Source organism: Muntiacus reevesi, chromosome 16, assembly GCF_963930625.1.
Source record: "Muntiacus reevesi chromosome 16, mMunRee1.1, whole genome shotgun sequence".
Lineage (NCBI taxonomy): Eukaryota > Metazoa > Chordata > Mammalia > Artiodactyla > Cervidae > Muntiacus > Muntiacus reevesi.
The window spans coordinates 55,855,419-55,871,617 of record NC_089264.1 but is presented as its reverse complement, the minus strand read 5'-3'; the positions used below and the strand labels follow the sequence as shown (position 1 = coordinate 55,871,617).

The following is a 16,199-nucleotide window of genomic DNA, read 5'->3' as shown; positions in this document are numbered from 1 at the left end:
CCATGGAAGTGTGAGCTGTTCGTTCAAAGCGTTTCTTATTACAGAGCCATGTCGGGCTTCCCAGGGGGCTCCGTGGTAATCCGCCAGTCTGCCAAAACAGGAGACTCAGGACCTGTGGGTTCAGTCCCTGGGTCAGAACGATCCCCTGAGGAGGAAATGACAACCCACTCCAGTATTCTTGCATGGAGAATCCCCATGGACAGAAGAGCCTGGTGGGCTGGAGTCCAGGGGCGTCGCAAAGAGTCAGACATGACTGAGCACCCACATACACAGACTTGAGAGTGAGCTGAATCTGCAGTGTTATTTCCTTGTCTTCTTCCTCACAACAAATAGGTTTTGATGATGTGCCAGGCACAGTGCTAGGAGCTACGGAAGACACATATGGACCGTACAGGGCTCCTGTCTTGCATGAAAGCCACAGCACCCATGGTCGGAGACACCGCTGGCTTTTTGATCCACCCCCCTGCCCACCGACCTCCTTTTTTTTATTTGCCTATTCCACTTTTTCTAGGTATTTTCCATGCTAGACAATTTTAATTCTGTTAGAATCAAATCAGCCCCCAGAGAGACAATTGTGGTGTCTGGTATGTTGTCATACATACATACAGAGGACAGGAAATGCTGACATATGACACGGGTGACTGGAACGGCTCTCAGATGGGAAGTTATAGGTGGGACAGTGATGAGAGGAAGGAGGAAGGTTCAGTTGAATGAGCTCTTAAGAGTAGAAGTGGGGACACTTGTTCCTCGGGCACATTTCTTGGTGGCAGGCATCGTGTTGGCTGCTGGGGCTATAGGAATGAATAAGGTGAGCACTCTGCCCCCTTGATGTGATGTGGTGTTTGCTGGTATTCACTGTTTCTGTGTGAGCCTAGAGAAACCAGTCAACCTCTCTGCGCCTGTGTCCTTATCTTCAAAACTGGAGTCAGTTGTAACTAAAAGCTTCATTTCATTTCACCTTCAAAAGTCTGTGGTCCTAAAGAATTATTTAGCAGCTTGCTGGTCAACCCTGTCCCTCACTCTAGGGTTCAAATAAAGGATAGTGGGGGCTTTTAAATATATATATATATATATATATATATATATATATATATATATATATATATATATAGTGTGTATTTATTTATTTGACTTTCTTAGTTGCAGCGCTCAGGGTCTTCGATCTTTGTTGTGGTATGTGGGATATTTTCCTTGCAGCAAGTGGGATCTAGTTCCCTGACCAGGGATCGAACCCTGGGTCCCTGCATTGAGAGTGTAGAGTCTTAAACCACAAGACCACCAGGGAAATCCAGAATATTTGCTTTTGTTGCAATAAGAGAGACTTGAGATAGGTCTGAGGAAGAACTTGTTGGTGAATAGAGTGTCGAAACATAGCACATTAGGCTTTGTTATCTCGGACTGACGAGTGTCAGGCTCTGTTTCAGGAGAGAAAGGCCCTTCTCTCAGGGAGCTCACATTTCTTTGGGGGCAGAGAGATAACAAAAAGTGATAAAAATGAATACACAATGTAATTCCAGATAATAAAAAGTGCATCAAAGAAAAATAAAGAACTTCCTAGAGAGATGGAAATTTCTGTATCTTGGAAAGAAGAGAGAGAGTACAGGGCTGGTGATTGGACGGCTATCTTCACAGTGATCTGGGAAGACTCCTTGGAGGAGGTGAGCCCGGTTGTGGGGAGAGCCAGACAGGGAAGGCTGGGAACTGAGAAAGCTAGCACATTGGAGAGAGGAAGTGGTAGAGAGGCAGGGAAGGAAATAGAGAGTCAAGAAGGCTCAAGAAAGCCTACTGCACTAGAATATGGGTTTAGCAGTCATTCTTTAGGAATGGCTGTAACCCTGGTGTAGGTTAACTTAGTCCAGCCTGATATTACTGGATCTGGACTAGGTGCATTTTTAACGTCTCAACAGTTGAAATACAGCATCTATTTCCATCTATATCTTTGTCTTTTCTTTATGTATTTCTTTGACAAAAGGTCTTGTATTCAGATGTGTTGCTTTCTAAAGAGAAAATATTATCTTTTGAGTTAAGGCTTATGCCGTCTTTTCTTTTTTTAGTGTAACTTTTGAAAAACTATGCTACTTGTTCCTCCCTCTCTGCCTTATTTTTTTTAAACAAACATTTAATGTTTCATAAGACACTTAGATTTCCTGCCTGTCTGCCTGCTAAGTTGCTTCAGTCTCGTCCAACTCTTTGTGACCCTATCGCCTAGCCCTCCAGGCTCCTCTGTCCTGGGATTCTCCAGGCAAGAATATTGGAGTGGGTTGCCATGCCCTCCTTCAGGGGAATCTTCCCGACCCAGGGATCGTACCAGCATCTCTTCTGTCTCTTGCATTGGCAGGCAGGTTCTTTACCACTAGCGCCACCTGGGATGCCCACCAGTGTGAATAAAGACCAGTGTTTGGGTGGTATTTGCTGCCTTGTTGTTATTTTCTTTCTTCCTGCAAACATTATCTAGGGAATATTGTAAAGTGTTCACAGATGGTGGAAATGAAACTTTGGGTTTTGTTTTCTTTGCACTCACCTTGAGACAGATGTTTGCTTCTGATATGCTGATAACCATATTACGAAAATGAGATTTAAATTCAGTTAAAATGTCTCTTGAATGTGTTAGCCTCAAAAATATGTAGTTTGTGGCAACCCTATTTTCTTAGTTATTTAAAGGTCAGCTGTGACACAAGCCAGGATGGCCCGTGTACCTCTTGTATGCAAGCAGCCAGCACACCCACTGCCCGTCATTGAGGAGCATTTACAGCCAGGCTGGGCTTGCTACCCAAATAACTTAGTAACTGCCCACTTTTGTGCTGGGAAATATTTATCAGAGCCACAAGAGGGCAGCTTGTCCAGTGAATCTAGGGGTAAAAAGCTCTGTTCTTTAGACAGAGGATGAAGTGCTGAATTTCTCAAAATGTTTCTTGCATAAGGAAGAGTTTTTACATTCTTAGCCAGCTTCATCCATTCTAAGAGAGTATTTTTGGAAATTAAATGTTTTAAGGCAAGTTCTTTCACTCATATCTATTTTCCCTTTTCTTTGAAATATGAGTATCCATTTCCCCTTGAGTCCCCAGTTCCCCCATCTTTCAGCCCTTTTATCCTTATTCAATCTTTATTGAGCTATAATTTTTATATAATAACATTCACACGGGTTTTAGTGCCATGTGGAGTGCATGCAGGTATGGAACCACTGCCCCAATCAAGATATAGGAACTTTCAGCTCTCTGAAAGGTTCTCTACTGCCTCTTTGCAGTGGGTCTCCCTTTGCAGGTCGCACATCCCCTTGGATCATTATCTTATATATATATGTGTGTGTGTATAGATATATATATTTATACCTGAGACAAAGCATTTTATAAACTGAAGGTCATGCTTGTGCACTTTAGGGTCCTTTCTGAAAGGCTGTGTGAGGGCTCTGGAGAGATTAAGGAAATTGGAGGCAACTCCTTTTCAAGGCAGTTATATAAGTTTTTACTCTTTGTGGTTGTAGGTGGTGGTTTTAATCTGCCTCGTATTCACTGAGTGGGAGGATTATCCTTAACTGCACAGTCAATAATTATCCGTTTGTCCTTTAAAGTTTATTTCTGCTCTCATAAAGTTGATTTAATAATAATGCGTTTCTGGCACTTTACTTACTTGTATTAATGACTTCAAGGAATCTGAAGGCGGTCCCATTATTACCCATGTTCAGATGAGGACTCAGGTACAGTCACATGTGACCTTGACAGATAAAAAGGACTAGAGTTAGTTTCTTGGTGTGAAATGTAAGATAAATAAAATTAAAAGCTTCCTAGGAAATGTGTGTTATCAATCAAAGTAGTACCCTTAGAAACTTAGTGTTCTCTTGATGCACATGATGTTCTTGGACAGTGTCATCCGTGGCCACGGTTGAACGCCATGACAGTTTCAGTTCTGCATCCCTGACCTTGATTGCCTAGCATCCCTATGTCTGTTTCCCTGGTTCCTGCCTTCATCTTCTCCTTTTGGGTCACCCTGCCTTTAGTTCCCTGCCTTGTGGTCAGGGTGATCTTTCCAAAAAGCAGTCCTGGTTATGCCACCTTCCTGATTAAAATTCTCCAGTGGTTCACTGTGCAATAAAATGTGAGCTCCTCGCCTTGTTCAGCCTCGAATCCTGCTGCTCCCTCCACTGCCCACCCTCAGTCCACCTAGTCTTCATTCTCCAAAAGGCCTGTACTTTCTCATGTCTCGCACACAGGAACTGGCTGTTTCTTCTCTCTGGAAAATGCGCTCGCTTCATCTGTCATCCTGTCTGACAGTTCAGTTCAGTTCAGTCGCTCAGTCATGTCCGACTCTTTGCAACCCCATGAACTGCAGCATGCCAGGCCTCCCTGTCCATCACCAACTCCCAGACTTTACTCAAACTCATCTCCATTGAGTCGGTGATGCCATCCAACCATCTCATCCCCTCTCGTCCCCTTCTCCTCCCACCTTCAATCTTTCCCAGCATCAGGGTCTTATCCAATGAGTCAGCTCTTCAAATCAGGTGGCCAAAGTATTGGAGTTTCAGCTTCAATATCAGTCCTTCCAATGAATATTCAGGACTGATTTCCTTCAGAATGGACTGGTTGCATCTTCTTGCTGTCCAAGGGACTCTCAGGAGTCTTCTCCAACACCACAGTTCAAAAGCATCAACTCTTTGGCGCTCAGCTTTCTTTATAGTCCAACTCTCACATCCATACATGACTACTGGAAAAACCATAGCCTGTGGAAAATTCTACAAGAGATGGGAATACCGGACTACCTGGCCTGTCTCTTGAGAAACCTGTATGCAGGTCAGGAAGCAACAGTTAGAACTGGACATGGAACAACAGACTGTTTCCAAATAGGAAATGGAGTACGTCAAGGCTGTATATTGTCACCCTGCTTATTTAACTTAGGTGCAGAGTACATCATGAGAAATGCTGGGCTGGATGAAGCACAAGCTGGAATCAAGATTGCCAGGAGAAATATCAATAACCTCAGATATGCAGATGACACCACCCTTATGGCAGAAAGTGAAGAAGAACTAAAGAGTCTCTTGATGAAAGTGAAAGAGGAGAGTGAGAAAGTTGGCTTAAAGCTCAACATTCAAAATACTAAGATCATGGCATCTGGGCCCATCACTTCATGGCAAATAGACGGGGAAACAGTGGAAACAGTGGCTGACTTTATTTCTTTGGGTTCCAAAATCACTGAAGATGGTGATTGCAGCCATGAAATTAAAAGACGCTTACTCCTTGGAAGGAAAGTTATAACCAACCTAGACAGCATATTAAAAAGCAGAGACATTACTTTGCCAACAAAGGTCCGTCTAGTCAAGGCTATGGTTTTTCCAGTAGTCATGTATGGATGTGAGAGTTGGATTATAAAGAAAGCTGAGTGCCAAAGAATTGATGCTTTTGAACTGTGGTGTTGGGGAAGACTCTTGAGAGTCCCTTGGACTGCAAGGAGATCCAACCAGTCCATCCTAAAGGAGATCAGTCCTGGGTGTTCATTGGAAAGACTGATGCTGAAGCTGAAACTCCAATACTTTGACCAACTCATGCGAAGAGTTGACTCACTGGAAAAGACCCTGATGCTGGGAAAGATTAAGGGCAGGAGGAGAAGGGGACGATAGAAGATGAGATGGTTGGATGACATCACTGACTCAATGGAGATGAGTTTGAGTAAAGTCTGGGAGTTGGTGATGGACAGGGAGGCCTAGAGTGCTGTGGTCCATAGGGTCGCTAAGAGTCGACACAACTGAGTGATTGAATTGAACTGACTAGATGGACTCCTCAAGAGGCAGGTCAGGTGATCTGGTATTCCCATCTCTTGAAGAATTTTCCAGTTTATTGTGATCCACACAGTCAAAGACTTTGGCATAGTCAATAAAGCAGAAATAGATGTTTTTCCAGAACTCTCTTGCTTTTTCGATGATCCAGCAGATGTTGGCAATTTGATCTCTGGTTCCTCTGCCTTTTCTAAATCCAGCTTGAACATCTGGAAGTTCACGGTTCACATGTTGTTGAAGCCTGGCTTAGATAATTTTGAGCATTACTTTACTAGCATGTGAGATGAGTGCAATTGTGCGGTAGTTTGAGCATTCTTTGACATTGCCTTTCTTTGGGATTGGAATGAAAACTGACTTTTTCTAGTCCTGTGGCCACTGATGAGTTTTCCAAATTTTCTGGCATATTAAATGCAGCACTTTCATGGCATCATCTTTTAGGATTTGAAATAACTCAACTGGAATTCCATCACCTCCACTAACTTTGTTCATAGTGATGCTTCCTAAGGCCCACTTGACTTCACATTCCAGGATGTCTGGCACTATGTGACTGATCACACCATCGTGGTTATCTGGGTCATGAAGATCTTTCTTGTACAGTTCTTCTGTGTATTTTTGCCACCTCTTCTTAATACCTTCTGCTTTTGTTAGGTCCATACCATTTCTGTCCTTTATTGAGTCCATCTTTGCATGAAATGTTCCCTTTGTGTCTCTCATTTTCTTGAAGAGATCTCTAGTCTTTCTCATTCTGTTGTTTTCATCTATTTCTTTGCACTGATCACTGAGGAAGGCTTTCTTATCTCTCCTTGCTATTCTTTGGAACTCTACACTCAGATGAGTATGTCTTTCCTTTTCTCCTTTGTCTTTAGCTTCTCCTCTTTTCACAGCCATTTGTAAGGCCGCCTCAGACAGCCATTTTGCTTTGTCAGACAGCCCTCTGACAGGCCGACTGTTATTCATCCTCCCGAACTTGGCTCACGTCCTCCTGGATCAGCTCTGACGGACGCTGAGAGGCATCCTCTCACTTTGCACTGCCCCTGTGTCGTGCTGCTGGTGTCCCATTATTTCATGGCTGTCTTGTTCCTCGTCTGTGGTTTGCTAATCTGCGGCGCCTTGGAAGGCAGCACCTTTGTCTTTTCAACTTGGCATTTCCTGCCTAGCTCAGCACCTGGGCTCCCTGTCCCAGACCACCGCATACCATGCAGGCAAAGAAGACACCTTATGTTAGTCAACACTGAGAAGCCCAGTGTCTTGGTATCAGATCTATCCCGCAGTAGGTGTTCAATTAATATTTGTTGCAAGATGAATAGTGGGTGCTTTTAAGTATCTGATTGCATGATGTAACCCAGGGGTTGCCCCTGAAAGGCCCGTGATATAATCAATCCATGGACATACTTTGTGTGGCCACCCAGTATTTTTAAAAGTTTTATTTTTTTATTTTTATTTTTTCATTTATTTTTATTAGTTGGAAACTAATTACTTTACAATATTGTCGTGTTTTTTGTCATACATTGACATGAATCAGCCGTGGATTTACATGTATTCCCCATCCCGATCCCCCTCCCGCCTCCCTCTCTATCCGATCCCTCTGGGTCTTCCCAGTGCACCAGGCCCGAGCACTTGTCTCATGTAAAAGTTTTAAAATTTGAATGTTCATCGCAGCACTGTTTATAATAGCCAGGACATGGAAGCAACCTAGATGCCCATCAGCAGATGAATGGATAAGGAAGCTGTGGTACATATACACCATGGAATATTACTCAGCCGTTAAAAAGAATTCATTTGAATCAGTTCTAATGAGATGGATGAAACTGGAGCCCATTATACAGAGTGAAGTAAGCCAGAAAGATAAAGAACATTACAGCATACTAACACATATATATGGGATTTAGAAAGATGGTAACGATGGCCCTATATGCAGGGCAGAAGAAGAGACGCAGAAGTACAGAACAGACTTTTGAACTCTATGGGAGAAGGTGAGGGTGGGATGTTTCGAAAGAACAGCATGTGTATTATCTGTGGTGAAACAGACCACCAGCCCAGGTGGGATGCATGAGTCAAGTGCTCAGGCCTGGTGGGCTGGGAAGACCCAGAGGAGTCGGGTGGAGAGGGAGGTGGGATGGGGGACCGGGATGGGGAATGCGTGTAACTCTATGGCTGATTCATATCAATGTATGACAAAACCCACTGAAAAATAAAAAATTTAAAAAATAAATAAAAAAATAAATAAAATAAAATTTGACACCTCTCCTGTTATTTTGCTCTTGGTCAGCTTCCTCATTTATTATCTGCCTGGTCCTGGAACATACAGTTGGGGGTACAGAGAGATAGGTAGTGGTTTAGATCACTAGGGCTACAATAAAAAAATACCATAGACTGGGCTTTAACAAGAGGGATTTATTTTCTCACAGTCCTGGAAGCTGGAAGCCCAGGATCAAGTTGTTGGCAGGTTTGGTTTCTGTTGCGGCTTCTGTCCTTGGCTTGCGGATGACCACGTTCTCGTTGTGTCCTCACACGGCGTCCCCTTGGTCTGAATGTGGATGTGTCCTAATCTCTTGTAAGGACACCAGCCAGGCTGGGTTGTGTGCGTGTTAGTGGCTCAGGCGTGTCCGGCTCTGTGTGACCCCATGGACTGTAGCCCGCCAGGCCCCTCTGCCCATGGGATTCTCCAGGCAAAAATCCTGGAGTGGGTTGCCATGCCCTCCTCTAGGGGATCTTTCTGACCCAGGGATCAAACCCTGTGTCTCTTGTGTCTCGGGCATTGGCCTGCAGGTTCTTTACCACTAGCACCTCCTAAATAGAAGCTAAGAATGATTCTAGGCACTATACTAAATTATAATACTGTAGCAGGGTTCAGTCTCCTTTTTGCGACACCATGAACTGTAGCCTGCTGGGCTCCTCTGTCCATGGGATTTCTCAGGCAAGAAGACTGGAGTGGGCTGCCACTTTCTACACCAGGGTGTCTTCCTGACTCAGGGATCGAACCCACATCTCCTTTGTCTCTTGCACTGTCCGCAGATTCTTGAGCCGCTGAGCCATTGAGCAACTTTAGGGCCCACCCACATGACCTCTTTTCAGCTTAATTACCTTCTCAAAAGGCATCTCTAGACACTGTCACATTCTGAGGTGCTGAGGCGGGGATGATGTCAGCACCTCAACATGTGAATTTGGGAAGGACACTGTTCATCTTAAAATAGGCAAGAACGTGAACGTTCAGGCGCTGCGGTCTCCGTCTTGTGGCTGATGAGTGTTGCAGAACCCCGGAGCCTTCCGAGAGAGCGGTTTGCTCACTGAGGCAGAATCTGGATAGACAGAGCATGCACCTGCCCTAACACCTGATCTCTGCTCTGATCACTGTCATCTGGGGATCATATTCATGTTTCTTAAACAACTGACATTTAGGTAAAATGCCAGGTAGAACTTAGGTGCTTTTCAGTTTGGTAACACACACCTTTTCATTCTGTTCACTCCAAAAGCCGACGTGCCGGCTGCAAACTGTCTTTGCCAAGGGTTGGGTGGACAGTTGGGGAAAGCTCTGTAATGACATGGCACCGCCTCCGTTTGCTGTGAGCAAACAGCCGGATCCTTTATTACCCTTGAAACCTGCACTCGTGACACAAGTTGGGCTCAGAAGCAAGTCAGATGCCAGTTTTCTGGGTCAAAGTTCCTTCAAGCACTGTATGTTAATCAAAAGCTCAACCTTGGTTAATGAGGCCATTGAGTTGGGAAGAACTTTGGAACAAATGATTACCTATTTCAACTAGAGGAGTTAGCAGAACTCAGTATTTTGTTTCCCAGAGGTAGGTTGCAGACTTATGGTCTTTCTTGGAAAGGGAGGGAGTGGGAGTCCTGTGCGGTTTTATTAATTCTTGGTGGACTAGTCGCATGATGAAGTCCGGTGTACAGAGCCTAGTTAATCAAATGCGTTTACGTAAAGATGAAGCTGAATACTTAAGGAATATTGTTCATATATGGGCAGAAAAGCCAGCTGCAAAGGGCTTCCGGTAAAGAAATATTTTGAAACGCTAACAGATCACAGACTTCAGACCATCTTGAGTGTTTGGTGATTTACCCTAAAAGACCACACTTACTGTGCCCCTACAGAAAGAAATTTAAAGGAATATGATAATCATAGCTGCCCTCCATTGAATGGTTTCTCTCACTGGGCCCTAAGGGCTTCATAGCCCTTCATAGCCCTGTTGTCTTGTTTGTTGTCAGCGTCCCTAACAGGTGGATAGCAGGCTCATATTGGATGAGAAAAAGAAGGATCAGAGAGGTTGAGTAAAAGGTCTAAAGTCTCCAAGCTAGCAAGCAGTAGACTAGAGTTTGAACACCTAGGAAATCCATGAGCTCCCCCTCCCAGTTGCACCACCTCTTTATATGTTTTCCTCTTCTCTCCTTGTCAGAGTTGAGATGTTTTTCACTTGAATATCCTTTGTGCAGACATCTTTATCGCTCCCAGCCGTGTCCGCCTCTTTGCAGCCCCATGGACAGTACCCCGCCAGGCTTCTCTGTCCGTGGGATTCTCCAGGCAAGAATACTGGAGTGGGTTGCCCTGCCCTCCTCCAGGGGATCTTCCCCACCCAGAGATCGAACCTGCATCCCTTGTGTCTCCTGTATTGGCAGGCAGGTTCCTTACCACTGCGCCACCTGGGAAGCCCTGAGCATACTTTAGTCAATAGCAACCCGAATCGCCCTGTGGAATTGGCAGAAGGACATGACCTATTTTCTCCATGTTTGTGAGCCAGTGCGGATCTCGTGTACTGACTGGTTCTGTAGCTTTCCCCATAATCTGCACACACAGAAGGTGTGCCGTGATCCAAGCGCCACATTTCTCCTCTTTCCCGCCTCCCCTCCGTCCACTTAGCCGTCATCAAGCGCACGTCCTCGTTAGCCATCTCTGGGTTAACGGTGTTACCTTTTCCATTTCAGAGTTCGGGTAGCAGAGGCATCAGGACGCCTTGTGTCGGGTCCCCTGGCAGTGAGCAGCCGCTCCTGGGCTCGCCGAGGAGGTTTGGTAAGTCATCTGACTCCGTCTTCCCTTCAAACAAGCATCACCGAGCGTTGGAGAAAAGTGGGTGAACAGTGCCTGGCGACACCAAACGTTAACCCTCCCTCTCTGTCATTATCTGTGTACTTTAAAGGTTACCCCGTTCATCTCTGGCCGCGCTGGGTCTTCGTTGCCGTGTGGGCTTTCTCTGGTTGCGGCGAGCCAGGCCTGTGTCTAGTCGGGCTGCGTGGGTTTCTCACTGCAGCCGCTTCTCCTGCAGCGGATCACAGGCTCTGGGGCGGCGGGCTCTAGAGCACCGGCTCAGTAGCTGTGCGTGGGCTGAGTTGCCCTGTGGCATGTGGGATCCCCCTGGATCAGGGATTGGACCCACATCTCCCGCACTGACAGGCGGATTCTTTACCACTGAGCCACCAGGGAAGCCCTTCTCTCTCATTTTTTCACCAACACTGATTGTTTTTTGCTTCTGGACATTTGCTTAATTTACTGGGCCAGAGTGTCCTGTATGTGTATAAGTATCGTTGGCCCCAGAGGACTCCCACAGTAAAAAGAGTGACCAAGCCTATATGTGGAGACTTTGCTTGAAGTCTTTTCATACTGAGTTTCTCCTGTAGTTCACTGCATTTCATAACTCTAAAAGTACATTTCCCCTCATAATTTAACATGTCTAAAGTGGGGATCGATGGACATGAGTTTGAGTAAACTCCAGGAGTTGGTGATGGACAGGGAGGCCTGGCGTGCTGCGGTTCACGGGGTCGCAAAGAGTCAGACACGACTGAGCGACTGAACTGAACTGAACTGAAAGTGGGGGTGCATGCTGCGGAGATTCTGATTTGGTGAAATACAGCATCCTTCTAATAACCCCCAGATGACTAGCATTAAGTGTTCTCTGTGTCCTGTTTTTCACAAAGCGCAAACGCCTTTAGGAACTAGTATCTTTGTCACTCCACATGATAAGATGAGTAGCCCGTGGGCCTCCTTAGCGGTGGTGCTGGCTTTCAGAACAGCCCACGTCACCTCATGGAGCAGTCAATTAGATAGCAGATCCTAGGACCAGATCCTCTCTTATCCAACACCTGCGTCCTCTCCAGTGCTTGGCATCGTGGCGTTTACAAGTAAGATGCTCTGTTTTGGAATATTTCGCCCCAGAATGATTTGTCAGGATGGTTTATGTGTGCATGAGTGCTTGTGCTAAGTCACTTCAGTTCTGTCCAACTCTGCGACCCCATGGACTGTAGCCCGCCAGGCTCCTCTGTCCATAGGGATTTTCCAGGCAAGAATACTGAAGTGGGTTGCCATTTCCTTCTTCACATTTATGTGTGAATGAGTCCAAATTCACATTCATGTTAAATGCATGGGTAAATAGCATCTTTGTAGAGTACAATGCCACAGTATGGACTGGATTCTCCAAATCACATGGAATCTGATTTATATAGGCTTTAATGTTTTCAGAACCTCTATATTGTAGGGAACCATATGTGATGTACTTTAACCCTAAAGTCAGTGGGTGAATCAGTTAACCAAGGTTTTCCCTAGCACAGTGCTGGGCTCTGTGCTAGATGCTGGGTAATTAAGACAGAAAAGATTGGTTTTCTGCCCCCAGGGACCTGGTCTAGCAGTCAAAAAGAAAGTGAGAGTGAAAGTCACGTCTGATTCTCCAGGCCAGAATACTGGAGTGGGTAACCATTCCCTTCTCCAGGGGATCTTCCCAACCTTGGGATCTAACCCAGGTCTCCCACATTGCAGGCAGATTCTTTACCGTCTGAGCCACCAGGGGTAGTCAAGGCAGACATTAAATAATGAAAGAGTTGTGAGTGGGCTGAAGAAGAATTATAAGGAATTAAGAGAGGACCTACTTTGAATGTTAGTGAAAGGAATGACCATCAGGGAAGGTTTCTTGGAATTTCAGTGCTGTTTTAACTGAGACCCAAAGAAGAAGGAATGAATGGTTTACTAGGCATGGGAGGCTGGGGGCGGGCAGTAGCGACTTGTCAAATGAGGAGTATCTGGAGGGTTTCAAAATGGGCCAGAGAGCATCAGGTTCAAGGAACAAGCATGGACCTAATGAGGAAAGAAGTAAAGGAAAATGTCTTCAGAGAAACAGATGTCAAATTCTGGAAGAATCTTTTGACTTCATCAAATGTCTGTAAGAATGTCTTTAAAAGACCTTTAAGAGACTTTTTTGGTTTTGTGGTTTGACTTATATTTTTCCTTTCCAATTAGCATTATTTCCTAGAGCTGGATTCCAGGTTCTATTTTCCTACCAATCTTTTGAATTCTTTTCAGATCTGTGTTCTTAATTTCCCTCAGCTACCCCTCACAGAGAGTGATCAGCTTCTAGTGAGGGATTGTTTTCTTGAACAAATGTGTCCACTTTTCTTTTTCTTTGTTTATTTAATGGCATCAGGGAGGGGTGATTACTGGTAATGGAATATATAATTCCTCCATCGAAAAGCCAGATTTAAGGGGGAAAAAAAAAGATGGAGGACTTCCCTGATGGTCCAGTGGTTAAGGCTCTATGCTCCCACTGCAGCAGTGGGGTAGGTTTGATCCTGCGTTGGGATCCCACATGTGGTGTGACACGACCAAAAAAAAAGGAAAAAAAAAAATATATATATATATGGTTTAACTAGAATGGACAGAGGTCAGCTACTGACCCTCCTTCCATTTTGGACCATTATGAGATTCTCAGATATCAAATCTTCATGCTCAGTGTTGACATTTTCTATCCGGAGTACTGCTGAGCAACTGAGTAACTTAATTGGCAGATTTAGAAATTCACACCTGTTCATTTAGACATGTGCACATATCACACACCACACGGAACCCCAGTTCCATTGAATTGACCACACTTGCTGGTTTCTTAGTCGTGAATGAATTCGATGTCATTTTTGAGAGATCTGTTGAGTGTAGGGGCTGACCAGGGCTAGATATATCTTTTTAACAGAACTTCTAATTTTATTTTTCAAGATTTTTCTACCTCAATTTGAGATAAGCTTGATCTGTTTTCCCCATTCAGAAAAAAAGGGAATCACTGGCCATGATTGATATATAGAAATTTGAACTTTTAGTATGAACTTTTGGTGACCTCTTTGGCCAGACCTCTTAAAAACTTGACATCTAGGTCATTATCTGATTTTTCTCAAGTCACAGGGAGTCTGTGCACCTCCATCAAGATAGGACATCAGGTGGTGGACATCCCTAGGAAGGGCAAAGGGGGGAAATCGCAGAGTTTCTGGTGACCTTTAAGTAAAATTGTGAAACATTTTGAGTGCTGACCTTTCCTAGTCATCATAGCCTAGATTTCCATTCCAAGTAAGTTAATAAATTCTGGAGTGGATATTGTTTAACCTGTAAGCTGAAGATGCAAGTTACTTTTGAAAAGGAGGAAAAGGTTAACAGTGTAATATACTGTTTTCTTTGCTAAAATGACTCTTAATGTTCCTCTACTGTAGATTTCATTTGATGAGATCACAAATTTCTTAGAAGCAATTTTCCTCAAATCCCTAAAAATTACCAGAAGGGCTACCTTCTGGAAAATGATCTTGCTATCATTTTGTTTTAAAAAGGCATGCTATAAGTCAAGTAGGACTTAGGCTCCTTACAGTCACCTAACTCATGTGGTCCATATGAAGGAAAGTTGCTAAAGAAAAGGTACACAAAAGATCAAGCAAGTGAGTTGAAACAAATTCTCTTTCATTTGCTCAACTACAAATGGGGACCTTCACAGAATGACCCCAGGCTGCTGAAGTCAGTCTCCAAAGGCAGGTTCTAATTGTGACTTTTATGCTTCTTCTGAAAACAGATATTTTTTTCCCATCACACTTTACTTCTTAGTATTTACTTTGTACCATATAACTTACTACTGCAGAGAGGGGGAAAAAGGCCCATAATTTAATTTGATTCAGGTTAATAAACTTAAAAGGACTCCATGATGAAAGATGCTGGGGCAGGAGTGTGAGGAATACAAAGATGGTTCAGACATGGCCCTTGCCCCAGGGGAGTTTCAGGAGGAAAGCTAAGCTGTTTAGTGATACTGTGCTGTGTTTAGTTGCACAATCATGTCCGACTCTTTGCAACTCCAGGGACTGTAGCCCGCCAGGCTCCTCTGTCCATAGGAATTCTCCAGGCAGGAATAGTGGCATAGGTTGCCAGGCCCTCCTCCAGGGGATCTTCCCAACCCAGGGATTGAACCCAGGTCTCACACATTGCAGGCAGATTCTTTACCATCTGAACCACCAGGGAAGCCCAGAATATTGGAGTGGGTAGCCTATCCCTTCTTTAAGACATCTTCCCAACCAAGGAATCAAACCGGGGTCTCCTGCATTGCAGGCAGAATCTTTACCAGCTGAGCTACCAGGGAAGACCATTTACTTATGAGAAAATGTTAATAAAGCAGGAATGAATCAAATAACAAGCAACGTCATAACTCATATATTTAATGTATTTTTGAAAATGCAGTAGAAGTTAATGAGTCTCTTTTCTCATCTGTATCCAGATTTACCAGAGAACAAATTTACCACTTTCTTGTCTAGACCTCTTGTCTCCTTTTGTTTTGTCTGATATCTGATCCAGTTTTATAATAAAAGTGCTAATTCAGGTATGGGCTGGCTGGTGTTGAGAATTTATGCAAAAGTAACTTTTTGTGTAGCCAAAGTCCTTTGCTATTTATAAAGACCAATGGTGATATATGCCAAAGAAATTCCCAAGACTTGGTATCAAAGCAGTTACGCCCAACTCACACTTAGCCTGTTGTGGATATAATCAACCAGTGTCTTCATGACATGTCATTCCTGTAATTAAGATGATCCTGAGGTGTGTTTTCTGGACCCAAATCAACATACATTAGGAAAAACTGGTTTTCTTAAGGAAAAATTGGGTTTCATGGGGAGTTTGTGGCTAATCCCAAACTGATAATTTCTCTTATTAAAATTATTTCATCACCTGGACGAAAGTTTCACAGAGCCAGTAGTTCCTTTGGCAACCTGCTTGATGACTTGCTATTTGCAAAACAAGGTAACCCATTTTCAAAAATGAAAAGGCCTACATCGTGGATGTAGGCCACGATTCAACCAATAACATCATGGCGGATGTTTGCCTACAAAAGGAGGACTGTCTTCCTAAAAGGAAGAGGTTTGTTCCCATCATGGACGAAGAAAAAGAAAGCTGTGGGCATCAACAAGATGTGTGTCTTTTGGCAGAATGACGATCAATGATGGCATTATGCTCTGTAGGAGGGTATTGGTATGGTGAAAAGGAAAGAGAACATTTCACGGTTATGAGGCTGACATCTGTGGCTAACGTCAGCATTGGGCCTTTAGGCAAATTTCATGGGCAACACTCAAATGTCAATGCCGAAGTTTCCAAGAACAACGTCTTCATACCCATCATTAGACAAGCATCAGAGTTATGCTGAGTAGGGGCGGGGGC

The 16,199-nt window shown here is 44.2% G+C and overlaps 1 protein-coding gene across 2 annotated transcripts in view; it reads left to right on the top strand.

Annotated features, from left to right (window-relative positions):
• The window catches only part of RBM47 (RNA binding motif protein 47), a 174,433-nt gene that overhangs the window by 60,255 nt on the left and 97,979 nt on the right, over positions 1–16,199 (top strand). For both annotated transcript variants that reach the window (XM_065907355.1, XM_065907354.1), the window contains exon 2: positions 10,694–10,778. The gene's annotated coding sequence lies outside the window, so the exon portion shown is untranslated. The remainder of the gene's footprint in view (positions 1–10,693; positions 10,779–16,199) is intronic.